This window comes from Electrophorus electricus, chromosome 7 (assembly GCF_013358815.1).
Source record: "Electrophorus electricus isolate fEleEle1 chromosome 7, fEleEle1.pri, whole genome shotgun sequence".
Classification (NCBI taxonomy): domain Eukaryota; kingdom Metazoa; phylum Chordata; class Actinopteri; order Gymnotiformes; family Gymnotidae; genus Electrophorus; species Electrophorus electricus.
Window position 1 is genome coordinate 17,570,236 of NC_049541.1, and position 20,888 is coordinate 17,591,123.

Sequence of the window (20,888 nt, forward strand, 5' to 3'; positions counted from 1 at the left end):
AATATGTTTTTCCCCATTAGATGACCCAGAGGTGTTTATTCTAGCAACTAAATGTATTTCGTCTTTGCCGGTGAACAAAGCTTTAAAAATGCTATCGATATGTGCAAAAGCATGGTACTGCCACCTGCTGGTCACAAATACTACTTAAACACTACAGGTTGTCTAAGTTACTGTGTAGATACTGTAATGCACTAGAGGCCTAAAGTATTTTCTTGCATTTCGTTGAGAATCATACAGTATGTCCCAGAGAATATGAATTATGCATATTATAAGCATGTAAAATATGTTCAAATATCATTAATATAAAATAATCAAACTACCCATGTCACCCAACCCCGTATCCTGACTTGTTCGAAACAAGGTATCTCCCTATATATATTTACCATAAATAAAAGATCTTGTTTTATTTTGTTAAGGATTCTGTGATTCTGCATTTTTTACCCAAAACATCTTAAGTGCTTCCTAACCAAAATTAACAGTTTATCCTCACATGTGGCATTCATAGAGGAACCTCATTCCTTTTCAGTTGATGTAATCTAATTAGCAAAGCCCCCCCCAAATCACCACTGCCAACTGCTCCACTTAAACAGCTCTCCTGGTTTTTGCTAAACATGAACTAGTCTCCAACAGCAACATTAGTAATTATTTGAATGCTCATCAGCAACACAAAGTTCAGCATGAAACAATGTAAAGAAAAGATGGAAATGACAGATACCAACCACCCACCCAAGTTTATGAATCATTACATAATGGATAACACACAGATATTGTTTTGAAGTGAGCCATACTTTATGTAAGAGAAAGTAATGCATTAGAATATTACAAATATAAAACCAGAAGATTACTTTTGAACTGTTTTAGGCAAGTATACACTGTTGAACCATTTCAGTAATTGATTAAATCATTTCATGCAACTAATACACAAAATCTGCAGCATCCAAGCAACTTCATACATCAGCAAAACATTAAAAACATTCCAGAAAACTGCATTCCATATCTATGAGCAGTTCACAAAACTCCATACCTATCAGCAGTTCACAAAACTCCATACATATGAGCAGTTCTCAAAACTCCATACATATGAGTAGTTCTCAAAACTCCATACATATGAGTAGTTCTCAAAACATGTATTACAGGACACTCAAGTGTGCCCAGTGTGGTAAGTGCACTGGGTGTCAGTGCTACTGGTGACGTTCCAGTAAGTTGGCTCCCCGTGTTGGAATGCCCCCAGCCTGGTGCAGTCACTCTCAACGAGACCCTCTGGAGGGAAGAGAGGTGGAGGGGCTCGCAGAGCGGACTACTCTGGCTCTGTTCTTCTTATGTGTGAACCTGAGAGAGGGAGATCAGTAGAAGCAGTAATTACTCCTTCATGGGATAGCAAGGTCACACCCCCTTTGGGGTGTGGCAATGTGGGTATGGGAGTGTGTTACTCAATCCCACATGCAGATAAATCTCTAACATAAATTTATGTTATATTATTTTTATATTTTTTAAAATATCAAAATGGCAAGGACTTAGGATAAAAAGTAAGGATAATATAACTCCTCTTGTTCCAACATGAATGCTGGAGTACACATTGGGTTTTGGGGCAGAAAACCAGACAGAGAGACTGTGTAGTGGTACTAAAGGAGATCTGTGGAGTAACATCTTTTAGTAGATGTTCTTCCCTAGTAATTACAAGGCAGTCCAATAATAATACTCGGACCCCATAATCGCATAACCCCAGCATGAAGGTTGGGTAAAGTGCTAGTAAATGTAGACTTAACAGCTTGATGTTAATGGTTCTCAGTCATTAGCTAGGTAGCTTAGTAAAATAACAGAAGTATTTAGGCATTCTGTGTTCAAACAACAAAGCAAACATCATATCTTCAACATTCTATGTCAAAAGCACAAGTTCATCAGTTTTCCTAAAAATATATAATGCATTTATACTCTCAATATAGTACAAATGTATTGTAGACAGAAACCTATTTCTGTATTGTGAATAGGTACAGCCATTGCTTGTACATAATGACAACCCAACCCTACATAGCACCTCTTTAAGGGAATGAATGGTGTTTTCAATACACACCTGCTGCCCAGGCCACTTGTGACCTTCTGGGAGTGAGCTGGCCTCCAAAGTGTATGCTTAAGAGAAGGCAAGGTGTATTGCTGACAGGAGACGGGCTCCTTCTAGAGAGGCGCTGTAGACCTACAGTGTTGGTATCTTCCTGTCTCTCACTCTGATTATTGTAATATTTTACTGAGAGGGTAGACGAGCTAGAGAGAGTGTTGACATCTGTGGGAGTGCATGTTATTTTGGTTGCAGTATGTTAATGAAGATACCACAGGGCAGGTATTTGGCAGGACTGTCACCTCCCTCTGCAGGGTTTGGAATGGGGCTGTTGGCCTGGAGCAGGGCAGCCCGGTCAGTGTTAACTCATTATTATTATGCTCAGCATATACCTGAATGGGGGAGAGAGAGAGAGAGAGAGACAGAGAGAGAATAAAAATAAGCCCAAGGAAAGCTGGGAGAAAACCTAGCCTTTGCTGGCAATGACACAGTTCTCTCAGTTGTGCCGTGTTACTTATTGTTTAGTGGATCTAAATGCCACTCTAAATGTCACATCAGACATTTGTTTTTTTGTACCTAAAACATTTGCACTCATTGATTTCAAAAGAAATGGTTCAACATCATCATTTGGCAACTCAGACTACTCCACACAGTCCAATTGGTCCATGTCATCAACAAATCACCTGGGTCCACTCAGACCCACTTGTCCCATCCCGACTACTGATAGTGGATAGTGGCTTGAGGGCGTAGTAATAATGTCAAGAACAGTTGGCAGCAAAGCTTTATGAGACGTGCATTTCATAATGTCATTGTTGCATTATTTGAGCTGCAAGCACAGAAGGACTTAGAAAAGAGTCATCTATGCTTTCTTATAGTGTAATACCTTAAGGTGTGACTGGGCTGTATTTGAGGTGTCAAGGCAGGCCAGCTTCAGCTGTCAGTTCTTTCTCAGAATGTGTCAGACCGCTTTTGAGTCCAAAACTCAAAAAAAAAAAGATCATGTAGATTGTGTTATTCTGTCAAAATGTTTGCAAAACTCATTTACCCACATTTCATGACACAAGGACAAGCCAGAGTATTACTGTTGGATTAATGAAAATCTTACAACCCAACTTTGGCTTTCTCTTCCTCAGGCAGGTAAGTGAGGAGAGTCTCCCCACTCTTAGGTTTTCTCAGCAACATGCTGTCGAGATGACTGAAGCTATATCGTTTCCCAACGTCAAATTTATCTCACCAACGTATAAACATGCTACATGTTCAATGCAATTCCACACTCCAAAACCTGCAATATTTGTACATTCCTGTTATGTAAGTACTCAAACAAAACCACAGATGTGAGAGGCTGCATCTATACCATAGACCAAATGGTCGAGTGGATTAATAAGTAACCTTCTATCGGTTTCAGGACAGCAGGGATCAGACTGGCTTCCATAAAAAGATTCAAAGTAGGCTTCCAAGTAGTTCCTGAGTGAACTATTATTCTAGCATGCAGAATTTTGGGAATGCGATTCCTTTTGTAGAAGTCAGTCTTATAAATGTAGTATTCTTCTTTTAATAAAACATGCATTCTTTTTTTTTTTTTTTTGCTTTTTTGTTGCCCAGTAGTTTACGTATGGTTTCGAATATCTTAATCTTTTGTTCAGCCACTAAGTTATGAAAACAGTATACAGACAATATGACAAGTGGTCTAATGGCTTGTGTGATGTTGTATCCCAGACAGCAGAGGGCAATATAACTTCAACTTTACAGCAAATATAGCAGCTTTATTTACACAAAACCCTGAGTCTGAGTAGATGTTTTAGGCAGGTCTAAACTTGACTCACACTTGATGTTCATATCCCAAAAAAAAACAATTTCCAGGGAAGGGGGTTCATTGAACTGATCGGAAGACTGAAGAATTGATCCCCAGGCATTATAACCGATTTCAAATGGTGCTAGAAGCCAAGCGGGACTCTAAGCACCAGAGGAAATCAGTCATCGTTTGGTGGGGAGGAAGTGGAAGGGAGGGGGCAGCCAGAGAAAGAGAGAGCAGGAGAGACAGCTCTCTCCTCACCGGCCCACTGCAATGCTCACAGGCGAAACAAAAAACCAAAAAATCATCAGTGTATATATATATATATATAAATAAAAGGACACAGGAAGTGAATGTGTTGAAAATAAATGAGCGGTTTAATCGGTGGAGCTAAACTCTGTAGTGTGCTCATATTACATGATCATCACATTGTTATTGTGGTAAAGGGTTTGATGTTTTTAAGTGTTTTAGGTGTGCTGGTGCTGATTTGAAGAGCAGTGGACGTTTCATCTGGTTGCTGATCCTCCTGGCTGATCCTCGCGGCCCATGTACTCGGCCTGAGCTCTTCCATTATTCTGCAGCTTTGTTCATTCCGGAGCACGCTGGCCGTTGTTCTTCTTCAAGAACACTGATTTCAGATGGTGCTAGACACAGGACAAAACACATCTAAACCACCATGTGAAACCAGCATCTGGGAGAAGACTTTTCACAATGTTGGTAGAAGCGGGCGGAGGAGGAGGTGCCCTGAACTGACAGGTCCACAAAAACTGAAGCATTTATTTTTGTAGCAAATCATAATAGATTCTTAACTGAAACACATTGTTTGTCCAGTAACAGTTTAAACCCTAGTTTCAGATGCAGATACTAACAGCTGTTAAGCCTCCAGTAGGTTCTCTCCATGTAAACATGCTGAGTTTGTAAGGAGGCTAGAAGGGAACTAAATCTGTTCAGCAGTTAGGTAGGGTTAAGTTCTGTGCTGGACTATTAATAAACAATGCTTATGATATAGTATCTGCATTACTATATAACACACCCTCTCATTTTGTGTTTAGATGTCATGTTCCCTCGACCACTGAAATGTAAAAGTTTAACTTGATATTAAACTTGAAGTGTAAAGTGGTCAGGTGTCTGCTGTTATGCCATAGACAATTTCTTGCCTCTACTTCTAGCTTTCAGCCTTGGATGAAAAAACCAGAATATCTTCACTGATTCATGTATGAATTACATGATGTGCAGGTGGATAAACATGAATGTTTGTGAAGATTTTAGTGGGCCCCTAACGTTGCATCTACACTGGAGCAAATAACTGATTTTAGAGTTTTGCTTGCACAGTAAGGATTACTAACCTAACTACGGACAGTTGTATGGTAAGTTTGGACAACTTGGATAACACCTGACCCCATAATGCAAGGAAAATCATTATCAAATATAAATATTTTAATAACAATAATTACATTATTATTATTATCATCATTATTATTATTAGTTGCGGACCAAAATTCCTACCGACATTTCTGTAGGAAGCTTCCCTATGCATACTGCGAAAGGAAAGGTGAAAGGCTGATACTAGGTGGCCCACTCTAACAGGAAGCGCCTGTCTCCATTTAAAACAAATGCCGCAGCCACCATGCTGGGGAGCTGATGTCAGCCAGCTCTAGTTTCTGTTATTGCCTGGGTTTCTGTTGTTGTTGTTTTCAACGTGGCAGCATGGGATGGGCCTGAGGGGCTCGTCACAGTGACCAGGCATCTTTGTATCTCTTTAATCTTGTTATTGGCTGTGTGCTGGGCTGGACAGTGAAAAATAGGTGCTCTACTCACAGGTGTGGGAGGAGTACGTCAGCGCCTTCCTGAAGACAACCAATAACTGGAAATGGTGAGTCACGCAAAGCTCCCGACATGGTGTCCACCTTCATCGCTGGATGCTGCCCTCTGGTGGTAGGTCAGGCCAGTCACCTGCACGCTGGCAGCAGTGTCCTAGCCGCCGCTGCTTAGAGCCCCGTGGTGATTATCAGTGGGCTAGTTTTACATAGAACAGATGTGCCATATCCATCTTGTCTATGGTGTGCTCAGGGCGCTGAAACGGCACCTCTCTGATGCAAGTGCTCAGGCTGTGATCCAGACTAACCGTGCTAATCATAATTCTCCATTGAATGTGTTCAGGTTATGTTCCTGGTTCCAGCGACACACAGCGCAATGTGACGCCTGCCAGCATGTTAGCAGAGGTGGTCTGCCTCATGCCGCCTCCACACCATCATCACCTGCTTGACCTCAGAGTGTCAGCATCACGGTGCTCCACTGCTAAACTGCTGTTGCTAACCAGCTCATCTGCAGGTGTGACAGCAACCTACACTACCACCCATTCGCAACAACCTGAGAGGGCCCCCCATTTCTGAAGCAGTACAAGAGGGAGAAGCAGACCTGCTCTTGTACAACAGCACGGAAATGCAGTCGTGACTTCTGCACAGCCTGACAATCAACTGTCATCTGCTAACCCCTCCAGGTTCTGCTGAGTTTTGCTGTTGACAACTACCGGAATGAAAACAACAAATTGTGTCATATGTAAGAGCAGGTGAACAACCCTGAGGCAAGCATGAACCAAGAATCACAGGGCACGGACATGACAGGACATGGAGACTGAGCAGAATGGCAAATAGACAGTATTAAACTACTGCCAGAATAAAGCTGTCAAACAACCTGTGGTATTTGATGATGTGGATGAGCTCCTACTAAATCCTACTGGGAAATCAGGAAGCTGCATTGTTTGCAGTTTTGTCAGACATAAAAAAGAGGGCAGTGTTGCAGTTTAAACCTCAGATAAAGTCATGGCAACAACGCTAGCATGTAACAAGCTACAACAGAGCAGAGTAGCACTGACTGTAAATATAGACACACATCTTATGCAGTGTGTGTGTGTATGTGTGTATGAAAGGCCCACCACGGAGGTGTTGTTCCCTACACCCAGTCACTCCACTTCCCCTTTTATTCTGTCTCAGGAAATGACACGCAGAGAGACACACACAGACAGACGCACACACAGACAGACGCACACACAGACAGACGCACACACACACACACACACACACACACACACACAGAGCTCATGGATCAGTACCACCAATAACATCAAGCCCTCCTCGCTGCCTCCTGTTTGGCCTGCATTTTCAGTGAAAGTGATGAGAGCTGGCATTTATACAACCCTTCTCCCACTCTCTCTCCACCCCCCAACCTCCATTTTCTCCCTCTCTGCCACCCACCCCATCTTCCCTTTCTCTCTCCACTCCCCATCTCCTGACCCTTGCCATTCGCCTGTTGTTTTTCACCTAGTCAAGGCCTCCCTGGCTGCTGCCGGCACTGATGGGTAAACACTTTTCATTTTCCATGAACGAACATTGGGAGGACGTGGCTCTTGGATGACCTCGCTCTGCCTGCAGGGGACATTCTCTTCTGTCCGGGGCCGGTTGGAGCAGAGGCCCATGAGTGTATCCTCCTCTCTCTGAAGCCTGGAGGCGTAGCCCCTCGTGGAGACAGCCGGGCATGGAGCCACCACAGCAAAATGAGCCAGGATCACTTTCTCCAGTGGGCAGAGGCTGAGAGGGGTAGCAGGAGAGAAGTTGGTCCATGAAGACCATACACACATGGCAAGGACAAATAAGCAATTGAGGATGGATGAGGAGAGGGTGAGAAGGATATGTTCATCCCTGAACAGGAAGCATTACTCACACACTGCAGGTACTTGACACACACACACACACGCACACACACATACACAAACACACGCAAGGTTATCCTGCCCTGGATATAATTACCCACCCATATGTACACAGGCGCATGCGTGCCTGTGTGTTTGTGTGCAAGTTTCGGAGTTAAGTTATCTGCTTGAGGGACAGTGAATCATCAGATTCTTATCAGTGGCTTAATAGAACACATTAGGCAGTGCCCCTAGCCAAGAAGGCTTCTTCCACTACCCACCAGTCTTTCCTGCTTTATTATGAGAAGCTCTATTATCCACCTCCACCATGGTGTTTGCAAAGAGGAAACAATCATCTAGCGAACTCAAGAGATAGCCTGGAGAGTCGTGACACCACATCAGGTCCTTCTGTGAAGGGCACAAAGGAATTGCATAGGGGTGGGACTGTTGAGGAGGGGGGTCATTAATGTTAAATATCTCATATGTTGACAGTGTGTGATTCATATCTGAGTCAGAAAAGGTAAGAGTGCATTTTTTATTATTGTTATTAAAAGCACTTAATTAGCACTTGGTGGATGGCAAGTTACCAGAGTGTGATGCAGAGCAGAACTGAATCTGTCGCTCTTTCACACGTGTGCGCGCACACACACACACACACACCCACCCACACACCCTCAGTGGCCCCGTCCAGTGTCTGAGCTGTGTGTTATTCCTGTAAGCGGCCCTTGGGGGAGCCGTCATTAAACAGCGAGGTTCCAGTAAAGCAGCCGGTAGATCTACAGTGCAACTGTAGGACAAACAGCTGCTTAATAGAGAGCAGCACCACTAAAGCGTCTCCGATCAGCCACGCTGGCTCTGTTTGTCTGCAAAGCTGCACAGTGACAAGCAAAAACAACTCACAAAATGCCACAAGAAAACTAATCTAAATAGATGTTGTTACCAGCTCCTCTGAAATCAGCAAAGCATACCAACATACCCTAACCAAGATCCCTTGAAAACAAGCCTATTACACAAATAGAAACCAGCCAAAGTGCCTGGCAGACTAGGCCAAAGAACTGCGCTTCACAACAGAGGCCCATGTCAGGCAGGTCTGTGGGTCTCCTATCCACAAAGAGCTCAGAGCTTGTGGTTTCGCCCACTCAGCTAATAAAACCCACCCATTTCTGACAGGGGAGGGCTTTAATGCAGCTGTCTGTGTGTGTGTGTGTGTGTGTGTGTGTGTGTGTGTGTGTGTGTGTGTGTGTGTGTGTATGTGCATGCGCGTAGCATGTGTAACAGCAGAGATAATGGTGGTGTGTCAAAGTCGAGGCTCAGGCAGAGCTCTGTGAAGGCTCCATCTGTGCACTTGGTCGAGCAGTAGGTAGGACTGCCTTGACTCGTTTAAATCCCGTTTAAATCGTACACTTTGGAAATGTCCAATACAGTAATATCAGCCAGCACACACAGTAAAGTCGCCAAGTACTCAACATGGTAGTTAGCGATTAATAACTTTAGCAATCATTGGGCAGCATGTGCTCAACATCATGATGGCAAGTGTGCAAGATCACATGGCTGCAAATGTATACAAATCCAAGCCTTAATCTGGATGACATGCAGCATACAGTCCCATATCAAGATGTGAGCAGTAAACACCACTATAATACACATTCTTAAAATGGAAATAAACAATCTATCAATATTGGAAAATGAGTACAACTGGATATTGTTGCCCATGGAAGACCCATCTTTTTTCCCCTGATGTTTTATTTCCAACTTCCAAGCTGCTCCTGTTTCACTTTTTATATGTATTCGCATCCATTACCTAAGGATAATTCCACAAGCAGTGTGGAAGGCTACATCCCATGTAGAAAGCATGCAGAAAGTCTGCAGGTTCCCCCTTTTGTGCTGACTAGATGAAGAACAAAGGTCAGGGGAAGCCCAGAGATCTGAGCCAAATAAAAGCTGGGAGAAGTTCAACGTTCCACAGAACCACTAAGTGGTGTCAACCACTTTACTAATAGTTGACCCAATCCCAACAAGAGAAGGCCGTTTAGAGGGCTGCCAGTTACCAGTTTTATAAAATTAGTTTGCTTAATGGGCAAGTATAAGGAAATATAATCAGATGAAGTCAAGGGTAATAAGGCAAGCACTCTTCAATCATGGCTGAACGATGGGAAAAGTATGAAGCCTGAGATGTACAACTAGCTAGCTACCCAGTGTGATCAGATACAAATCGGAAGAAAATAGTCTGCAGTTATGGTTTTAACATCTATGTTTTACATTAGTATAGAACGCCTTAAGTACATACCTTGTGTCTGGCTCACTGTGTTCCACGTGCCATGTGTGGACTTAGGAAGTTTGCCTATGGTGTTGAAACATTATAGGGAACATTGATCATGCCCAAAAGCACCGAGTTCAACCCAGTGTTAATGTGCCATAGGATGTACTATGGGGAGTGATGAATATAACGGCACTTCCCATACATGTGCACTAATTAAGATTCCCTCTAGAACATATTCATCACCCCAAAGAGCTAGCAATTTTTATTTTTTTAATGAAACAACCTTCTTTCTGTTTTAATGGAACAACCACTATAGACACACACACATGGTTTTATCAGAGGATACACAATCCTGTATACGTTGAACTACACCTCATAAACATAATTCACAGTGACATAAACTCCCATATTGTGCATGGAAGAAACACCCACCCAATCCCACACAAACCCTACATTTAGTTTCCTCATTATTTTTAGGTAAATATTTTTTCAAGCATTTGGCCCTGAGGGTCTGAGCAATAATTTGTCCAAGGCATTCTTTTGGTGAACGATTTAAGTGGAATTTTTGGCGACCTTGCTAGGGAATTTGAAACATCTGGCTGGTTCTTTTGATGTACTTACAGGAAGAAACTGAACTTTGGACCACTTCTGCCCACAGTGTGACACAAGCATGAGAGAACCACTAGAGATAAACAGTCTCAATCTAATTGGAGGGGTGCTTGCCAGAGAAAACACCCAGCAAATCAGAGCAGTGCAATAGAACAGACAGACAGAGAGAGAGAGAGAGAGAGAGAGAGAGAGAGAGAGAGAGAGAGAGAGAGAGAGAGAGAGAGCGAGCAAGAGTGGTAGAGAGAGCAAGAAAAGAAAGCACTATGAGAGTGAATCTATGTGCGCTATCTCTGCCTTTATGACACACACATGTCCACACACACACACACACACATACACACACACACACACACACACACACACACACACATTCCATCCATATCCTGAGGGCTCCGCTCTCCGCTCTGGTCTCAGTATGACGCTAGTCAAGTGCTGGTGGGGATATGACGTGGCCTGAGTCATACTAAACACTCTGCTCATATCTCTCATCACCACTCTTTCATGTGTGTGTCTTTAGACTACACACAAAGCATTCACAAGGTTGACAACTCTCAGTTCTGAACAGTCCCCTATCAGAACCCTGCAGTGTGTGAATCCATGCATTTCCAACCATAGCCGAGACCTTCGGAGACCTCGCCTTCCACCTGGATATCCCAGTTTTCCCCTTATGCACCACCCGCCCACAACTATTAGACCCAGAGCCCACATGAGCTGATGGCTGACACAAGTCCATGCTGTTTTCTCTGGCTACAGTACAATGCCAGCATTAACCCGAAACAGCAGCGCAAACAATACACTCATACAGTCACAAGACTTGTGATGGAAGACTATAACATGATTGGTAAATCCCTGGAAAGAGTGCTGCCAGGAAGTCCATACATAGAGGTGACATATGACACTTCAAATAAATCATGTGCGAATGACAGGCCCCATCCCTCCCCCACGCTACCAGTAGTGTGTCTGGGTGTCCCTCTGCCACTACATCTCTTTCCATTTATTATTTAGATTTCTTAAGAAGACCATTTAGATCGGCTCCATTTGCTTTGAATTTCGGTACACTAGCACACAGCCACATTTCCTCTGAGTCAGCCAGCAAGCAGTTCCTCCCGTCGCGCTGTCTGTCAGAGCGTCGACCTCCACCAATGGTCAATCTTTAAAAAATAAAATAAAACACAGAAGCCACAACTGCAGTACAGGGGATGGGACTTAGTGGGCGGTGCTCCCGCCTCTAACGGATTGTCGCTAGTGTAGGTTCTGCTGCCTTCCGGTAACCACCGATGCGAGTCATAAAGATGAAATTCCTCAGGCGAGGTCCCACTTGGCCTCTGGCCAGTACTACTTCCCAAAAACCAAAACGACCAAGAAAAAAGGGGGCTTACAGTAAATGCTGTCCTCCTTCCTGGAATCCTGACGTAGCTGGAGCTGCATGACTCAACAGTGACTGAACAGTAATAAATGCACATAAGTCTTCTAACGACACTGAGTCTACATGTGTGTGCGCGCACATGTGTGTGTGTGTGCGCATGTGAGTCGGGCAAAGAAAGAGAGAAAAAGCATCAAAGGCTTTGACTTCATAATATTTTTTGAGAGCTCACCTAAACCAACAGATTGTAGTGAGTATACATGTGTGTGTGACAGTTAATGATTCAAGTTTATTTTACACTCTATTTGGGAAGATTTAGGATCGAAATACCATCAAAGCATAAAGTCAGTCATGCAAACACTGGTTGGTGACTGCTGCTGACTGGATAAGGATGCTTTACTCTACCTTCACACTGTGAGAAGACAGTCAGCCACATTCAACTGGCTTCAGGAAACAATTCTTAGGAAAGGCCTCTAGAATTCTAGGAATGGCACAAAGGGTGGCCGTGATGTTGCAGAACAAGTTAATTATCTCATGTGCACTCCACTCACAACCAGTCCCTGTGTACTCCTGTGACATGTCAAATACCTGAAATAAAAATGCAAGATTCCAAATATGCCTTCCAGAATAACACAGCAGAATTGTCTTCCACTGTAAAGCAATGCAATGTGTCTTCTGTGCATTAGAGTGATGACTCCCATGTGTCGTCTAATTGTCTTCCCCCTCTCTCCACTTTCCCCAAAGTGATTAGTTCCTCCTCAGCACATAGTGGCCCCATGCCAATTCCCATCTCTTTGATGTCATCAGTAACTTTACAGTCTGCCTGCATCATTGAAGGAGTGTTCGTCACCCTTAAAATCAATAACTGTACAAAACAGATCCTGTGTCAAACCATGTTCTAATAAATTCAAGGACATAAGTACATTTAATGGCTGGAGACTCCAGAACCTCCACTTTTACATTTTAGTGGCCATGATGGAATTAAACTAGTTTCATGACATTTATCCGCCTACACCAGTCACCAAGGAGAGAGAGAGAGTGGTAGAGACGTTATCCATCAGTTATTGTAAGTGCAAAAAGTGAATAAAGCTTTCAGAGAAAGCATGGGCACTGTGCCCATCAAAAATGGCACCCCCCCCAAACACCCACATCACTATCCAGCCTGTTGCAATGTTATATCAATGTCTCATTGCCTCAAATATATCGATGTCTCATTTGATGGACATTACCTCATGACACACCAGACATGTGTCAGCTGTGAGGAGAAGTAATGATGGTATGACAACACCTCTCAAACTGAGCACTACCAACAGGAAAATCACAGTCCCAAAATTAAAGCAGCAATCAGACGGCAGTGCTCCTGGCTGTAAGATGAGCGCATGGGCAAGGCAAGTGTTGGCATATCTGCCCCTTTTCAGATGCAGGTGATGGAAACTGGCCTGTCGACCCATGGCCTGAGAACAATGATGTCATGGTTTTGGTGAACGGTGCCGTTCCTGAGGGAACAAACCAAACCCGTTCCTTGTCTGATGAGTATAAGCAGCAGAGGGTGGCCGCCCAGTTGTGCAGTCAAACAAATACACACACACACACACACACACACACACACACACACACACACACACACACACACACACACACACACACACACACACACACACACACACACACACACACACACACACACACACACAGTGGGCTGGCCAAGCCACAAAATACGACTTATGACCACAATTCTCCCAGCACGCTTCGACCCACAAGCATACACACATACACAAACCATGCCATGCACATTTACATACATGCCCCTATGTAATTAATGGCTACAGCAAATGGAGTGATTCAGAGATGAAGTTTATATCGTAGGTCAGACTCACCAGGCGTGTGGTGCGGCACATTTCCACCGCCCCCGTCACAAACACACACAGTCAGTCAGTCACGTGAAGCTGAGCTCCAGCTGCTCGTGAGCACGTAGAGAAGGGTGTCGTGGCCGGCTTCGTCCTGCCGCCTGGTTTGAGCATGCTCAGCTATAGCAAGCCAGCGTTACTCAATAGCACACCTCGCTCCACAAAACATGTTTTTCCCTTGACTTCCCGGGGGTATTGTTTGTCTGCACAACAGAAAACATGCATGCGCACAGAAACAAAACACAGTCATTCACTCTGACACATGCTCACTGCTGTTTACCCATGAGCACATGGGCGAGAAGGGGTGTGGTTCACACATTAGATGTACGTCAAAGAGAGAGTGCCCTCATTTTGTCCTTTGTTCCATGTTTTTTTCCTTTTTCTCCTGTCTGTCTGTTTCTTCATCTATCTCTCTGTCGCTATCTCGCTCCTGCTGCACCTCACCTTCTTCTTACTGTTTTTCCTGCTTCTTCTCTTTCATGACTATTCCTATTTTTATAACTCTCCATCTCCCTCCCTCATACATCATACACTAACAGGTAAAGACACACACACACACAGAGAGAGAGAGAGAGAGAGAGAGAGAGAGAGAGAGAGAGAGAGATAGAGAGCGAGAGAGAGAGAGCACCTAATCAGGTACAGCGTGCAGCAGAACAATGTTCTGGAACATGGAAAAGCATTGCAGTGGGATGGGTCTGAGCCAGCCAGATTCAGTTACCTTCTGTTTGACGTACTTTCAGCTCTCGGTTTCACCCAGATGTACAGGCTAAGGCGGAAGGGCATACCGTTTATTTATCTATACAGTGATATGAACACATACAGGATACACACAGCAAAGGGCGGTGGAGCCTATTTACATCAACACAGGCCACGCTGCATATATGATGAAAACCAGCCGACCACAGACGTCTTCTTCACCTACTGAGGGAGGACAAAGTGCAAATAACTGCTTTAGGGAAAGTGAGGTGGGGAAAGTTAATGATAGAAATGAGTGCCAAAAATAAAGACAAAGACGGCGCTACAGACTTGGTTCCGAAAAAGAAAGCACATGGAATGAAAGAAGCGTTAGCGATACGTGGCTTACACGAGGAGAATCAAATGTGCGGTGTGGCGCGGAAAAGCACAGTGCATCATGTGTCACTTCTCACGAGATGCCCAATCAGAAGAAGGGTGTGTGCGAAAGTCACTTAGAAGAATGGACGAGAAAACCATATTAGCCGTATTGGAGCACACAAAGCTGTACTAAGCAAGTTCTACTGTATACTACGATTTTAAAAAATAAGCTTGGAAAGCCGTGTTTCATATTTTACTACAATATTTCACTACAGAAGTTTGTTTGCTGGTGATGTTCAAGGCAAATATGCCATCTAGCTAGGTAGGTTAGCTATCCAATACCTTGAGCACATTTTTCTCTTTTTCACGTTTGCTCTTTGAAATCCCAGAATGGATCACCAAAGATATTGGTAAGAGTAATTGTAAATGATGAATAACGATGAGAGTAAATAAATACTAACAACCTCCGGCCCAAGCACCGCCCATAAAATACGCTCCGCTTTCTCCACTTGGCAAAACACAACATATGCGGATTTTTGGCTGAATCTGCTCCGCCGTGCGAACGTACCGCATTCCAAGGCATTCACTGTGGAAAAAGTGGATCCATATCTAGTGTTTCAGACACAGGTTACATCTGTCACTTGGTAGGGTTTGCTTGTTTAAAATGTTAATTAAGATTTTATACATTTGGGCTACACTACCATGACTAATAATAGTTTAGATAATTGCTCAACGCTTAAACGTATGATGTAATATTGTCGTGCGTATAATTATATGGCCAACAGGGATGACCAAACTTGCATTTCAGCACTTTAAACATTGGCACTAGGAGCTTTGATTCATTATCACGAGTCAATTCTTTTGAAGTTTCCAATGGAAAGATGCGTATAAAACGCAGCGAAAGGTGTTGATGGCACAGGCCGCATTACAGGTCTTTGCATGAAGGCCACTGTTCTCACAGCTGGAGAAAGTGGGCTGGGCTGGGAAAAGTAAAGAAGCCACTTGTTTCTTTTGAGTTTTAATATATTTTACTTATTCTGAACTAACACAGTGCATGTTCTGTCACTGTGATTAATAAAAGATTTTGACAATCCATTTTCCAAATCCATTTGTTAAATCCATAAAATCATTTTGACAGATTAGCTATATTTAACTATCACTTCAAACCAGGTGTATAACCATAATCATATTCATATTGTTATTGAGATATTTAGCATAAATATCAAAGTTCGATTTTTTTGTCCATATTCTTCAGCCCCAGTACATGCACACACATGTGCACACACATACACCTAAGGCACAAAATCACACACCTACACGTAATCCTTTCATACTCACAAGCATCCGCTTCTACACCCACACAATAGCAAACCATAAAGCAGAGAAGTGGAAGCCAGGTCTGTTCCATCCTGCTTCAGGGGGCAGGGCGCATACCTGGCAGGGCGCAAGACCTGCTTCTGTACCAATGGCCTAAGTCAGACCGGAGAACGCCGCTCAGTGGCACACTGGGTCACCTGGTCCCAGTCCCGCCCGAGACACTCCGACTCAGCAAAGCACCTGCATCCAGCCTGACAATTACTCTCTACTGAGAGAGGGAGGGAGAGAGAGAGAGAGAGCTTGAAGATCTCTTTCTAAAATAGGGTGTGTCTATCTAAGCCCTCCTGAACACTTGCATTCACAAACACACTTGTAAAAAAAAAAGAAAAGGAAGCACACACCCATGAAAGAGAAACACAGCACCAGAGTAGAGGGAGAGAGAAAGGCACGGAGGGAGAGAATCTCTTAAACTCCGCCCCCTCTTTCTTACTCAATCTCGGTTATGCATATACAAACATATACACAGACATGCATAGAACTCCACAATTCTCACAGCATGGAGGCTATAATTCCACATGCAGGCACTGTTGTGTCAGTGTGTGGTGGCTAGCAATACAACTGAAGAGTAAAGAGAGGTTTTCATATTCCATTGAAGACTGAGATGCCAGGAAGTTTCACACACACACACATGCACACACATACACACGCACATGCAAACACACACACACACACACACACACACACACACACACACACACACACACACACACACACACACACACACACACACACACACACACACACACACACACACACACACACATTCTCTCTCTCCTGCTGTCCATCCGGTACATTCTGGCTCTAGTGCCTCCTGTACGTCAGTGCTTCATGGTTTTTAAATGTCGAGTCGCTCACACACCCCTGCCTGCTGCCAGCCGGGTTACTGTAACCGTTGCTTCAAAGCCTGTTGCCCTGGACACCAGGGAGGACAGGAAGTGTGGCTCACCCCTCATGCCTCGGTGACCCCATCCTGACCAAGTACACACACACACACACACACACACAAGAATAGAACTAACCTATTTCTTTTATTTTCACTCTATTTGTCAACTCTCTTTCTTCATCCATTGAACTTAGTGAATACTGACTAAGTCACTTGCTTTGGTAATGTGATGTGCAGAATTTCACACTCATACTGAAATCTGGGGGGGGGGGGGGGGGGGGGGGGCAAGTTGTTGGTGGATTAGCCTAAAACATTCCAGGAGGGCTGACATCACCAGTGCGCGGCCATAGCCTCATTAGCAGTGGCAATGATTAAGAGGCAGCAGTGACATCGAGTGATGAGGGAGCAGGTCGCTAACATGCTAACGAGGATGAACTTTTCAAAGCCCAGTGAATCAGCAGCTCTCGAGACAGAATAAGGCTTATAAGTCTGTACAAAATACGCACTAACACATACTAACACAGATAACACAACACATTCCACAGCACAACAAGCAGGTGTACATTAACATGAAAGGTTTGTGTGTGTGTGTGTAAGAGAGAGAGAGAGTGAGAGCGAGTGAGTGTGTGTGTGTGTGCATATGTGTGTGTCTGTGTGAGAAGGAAATAAAGGTTTATGAGAGTGCCCAGTGGATGGGTTAGGGCAAGGTGCATGTATACCACACCCTGCCATTGTGGTCATAGACACACACACACACACACACACACACACACACACACACACACACACACACACACACACACACACACACACACACACACACGTATTCCCAAAGTTTAGCTGTGGACATCCTGAACAATAAAGTTCATGTGTGCACACAGTGCAAGACTTAGAGAGACAGGAAAGCAAACACTAAGAAGCGCTAAAAAGAGATTAGTACCTTCACCACAGGACTGCTCCATTCAGAAAAAATCTGATCTAAATATATATCTTTATTTATAGCCTCTATCCAACAGAGGCAAACTCAGACTGCACAGGACACTTAGTTCTAAGAAAATCTCATTATCCAATTATCAAGAACATCCAGTGTGCTCTCCTTACATGAACATTTGAGTTCAAAAGAAGCTTGCCACAGATTACAGAGCTCCATTTCCTGTCTACCATTCAAAAGGCATTCAACTTCAGACCATTTAGAAAGCATGATCTACACATACCAGAAAGCCTGTACATGCAGAACGTCTGCTTCAGCAGCTCTCAGTGGATCCAGGAAGGTGACACACCTCTGAAGCCACGTAACAGTCGAACCAGAGGAAGAAACTGACTTACGGATGTCCAGTGGTCATGGTCATGGTCCCTTATCTCTTGACATGTGTGCCCATCCGTCTTGAGTGCCATGAGAACCTGACAGCAAGAGTGAGTGAGAGAGAGACAGACAGACAGCAGCAAAAGAGACGTGGTTGAGGAGAGGACGGGAGAGATGGGAGCACTTCCCCTTCAACCACGCAATGAACCTGAACATGAGCCGTCTCTCTTTTCCAGCCTGCAAGTCTGTGTGTGTGTGTGTGTGTGTGTGTGTGTGTGTGTGTGTGTGTGTGTGTGAGCGCACGCACACACTCATAATGTGTAAGCAATACAGTCATAAACGACACATCCAGTCAATCCGCTTCCAGCCAAGTGAGTCAACAAGTAAGGTATCTCGGCTCACTTTCCCTTTCTAAGCCCGCGTTCCCTCTCCCTCTCTCTCCCCGCCTTTTGTTCCCTGTATGTCAGTAAATGCTTCATGCATCGACCAATTACGCACTGACTCATCAGACACTGCAGTTTCACCCGTTGTCCAGCAGGGGGTATCATTTCACAGCGCCCAAGCGCTCTGGATGACATGCAATGCCCGAAGGCCACAGTTCTGCAGCGGGTTAGTGGCTGTATGGATGCTGCATATGGCTTGTGTGCAGGAATGAGGAGGAGTCTGTGGAAGTGGATGCACCATGACAGAGCAAAATAAAAAACAACATATCACCGCAATAGATGTTCCAGAGAAAAATGTGGGGTTTTTTTTGGTTTTTTTTACCGCTGGCAGCATGAAACTTATAATCATCTAGAAAGCAAGAGGAAGACTTTTGCCCAAACTAGTTGTAGGATAAACAGTATCACGTCAGTAAATCCAAATTGGCTGTAGATCACATCCATCTCTCTCTCTCTCCCTCTCTCTCTCTCTCTCTCTCTCTCTCTCTCTCTCTCTCTCTCTCTCTCTCTCTCTCTCACACACACACACACACAAAACTAGAAAAGATAATTAGCTTGCTGTATTTGCAAAAATAGTAAGTTGACAGGCACAAACAAATGCAGATCAGCACAAATACAATGCTTTCCCAAGTACCTGACAGATGTGGCAAAAACCTCGGGCCCTTCATAAACATCTGTGCTGCTGCAGTTCTGTACCAGGCATCTCTCTGGTATCGCTCATTTTGAGCATGAATTTACAGGGGAATTCCACTTACACACTTGCTATCGCTCTCTCACATACACACAGACATAGCCCCACAAACACACTCACAAACGGATACACACATGCACATACACATACTCATCTTCTATGCCAAATGGATCAGATAACGGTAGTTTGGCCACTGTAGCAGGTGCCTTAGCAAGTCACAACACAGGAATCCAGTGGTAGACCTCACAAACACACAGAGAGGGATGGGATTGGCACTGGCAACATGGGTGCGGAGGAGGGGCTCACACTGCGCTCATGTGACTCGTCTCACAGGAACGTACTGGCCAGTTGTTGTGGAGTGCGTGTTGGTTACACGTTCTATCCTCACCATGGACCCTTTAAAGATTTTAGCCTTTCCTGATTTACAACCCTCTCTCCTGGCTCACATCTTTCCTAATTCACAACTCTCTCTCTCTCTCTCTCTCTCTCTCTCTCTCTCTCTCTCTCTCTGTGTCTCTCTCTCTCTCTCTCTCTCTCTCATTCTCCCCCGTTCGTCATTCACAGCCCAAGCCCCTCCAGCTGTGGTGTTTGGAACCGTCAGCCAGCAGGACCTGCTTCCTTCCGCTCTTCCTTTCCTCTGGCTATCCATCAGTCTGCTCTCTTCCTCCCTTCTGCTCAAAGCATTGCATTTCTTTTCAAATATAAGACTCCAATAAAAGACTTATATTTAAATTGGTTGTTTAGCCCTTGTTAAATAGGTTTTAGGATCAGATCACTTTAATCTACCTCGTCATTCTCAGTGTTATCTAACGTCTTAAGGCAGGGTTTTTCTGTGAGCTCAGTAATCCTCTTTCAACTGCAGATCATCAGAGGCAAAGTTCATCGGGGAAGGCGTGGTGAACTCTGGGAAACTGCATGACCATGTCAACAAACCGGCAAGTGTTAGCATACACTTGCTCACACACACAGTCAAGACATTCTACTGGCCAGGTGAACTTACACTTTCTCTCTCTCTCTCTCTCTTACAATTACTTGCATACACCACTTCTTCTAGAGGTACTCTGTCAGTATCAGGTAAATCTCAGGCTCCTAGATCACAGTCAACTTTGACATCACATACACCACACACTGGCTACATACATATGCCCCTACACTTGTGCACAGAGCTCATTATCAAGACTGTCCAATCCTTGGTAACCTTGATCAGAAAATGCAAGAGACATGACAAAACTTTCCAACACACACACACACACACACACACACACACACACACACACACACACACACACACACACACACACACAACACCATCACCACCACCAACACACCAACTGGTCGTGCACCAGCGCCTTCCTCTCACACCTTTTAGAGCTCACCACTTCACATGGCAGCCCAACATTGTGCAGCCCAGAACATTCTTTGTCCAAGTGATTACATAACACCATCATATAATAGTCCTTGGGGCTGCA

General features: G+C 44.2%; 1 long non-coding RNA gene across 3 annotated transcripts in view; it reads right to left on the reverse strand.

The window, feature by feature from the left end:
• Positions 1 to 767: 767 nt before the first annotated feature.
• Positions 768 to 20,888, reverse strand: part of LOC113583761 — a 40,479-nt gene continuing 20,358 nt past the window's right edge. Inside the window, exons 2-4 of one of the 3 annotated variants that reach the window (XR_003411336.2) lie at positions 2,937 to 3,034; positions 2,072 to 2,445; positions 768 to 1,329 (exon numbers count right to left, since the gene is read on the reverse strand). This is a non-coding gene — a long non-coding RNA (uncharacterized LOC113583761). Of the gene's footprint in view, positions 1,330 to 2,071; positions 2,446 to 2,936; positions 4,436 to 20,888 lie in introns of those variants that run through there. The other 2 variants (XR_003411335.2, XR_003411334.2) reach the window with 2 other exon arrangements.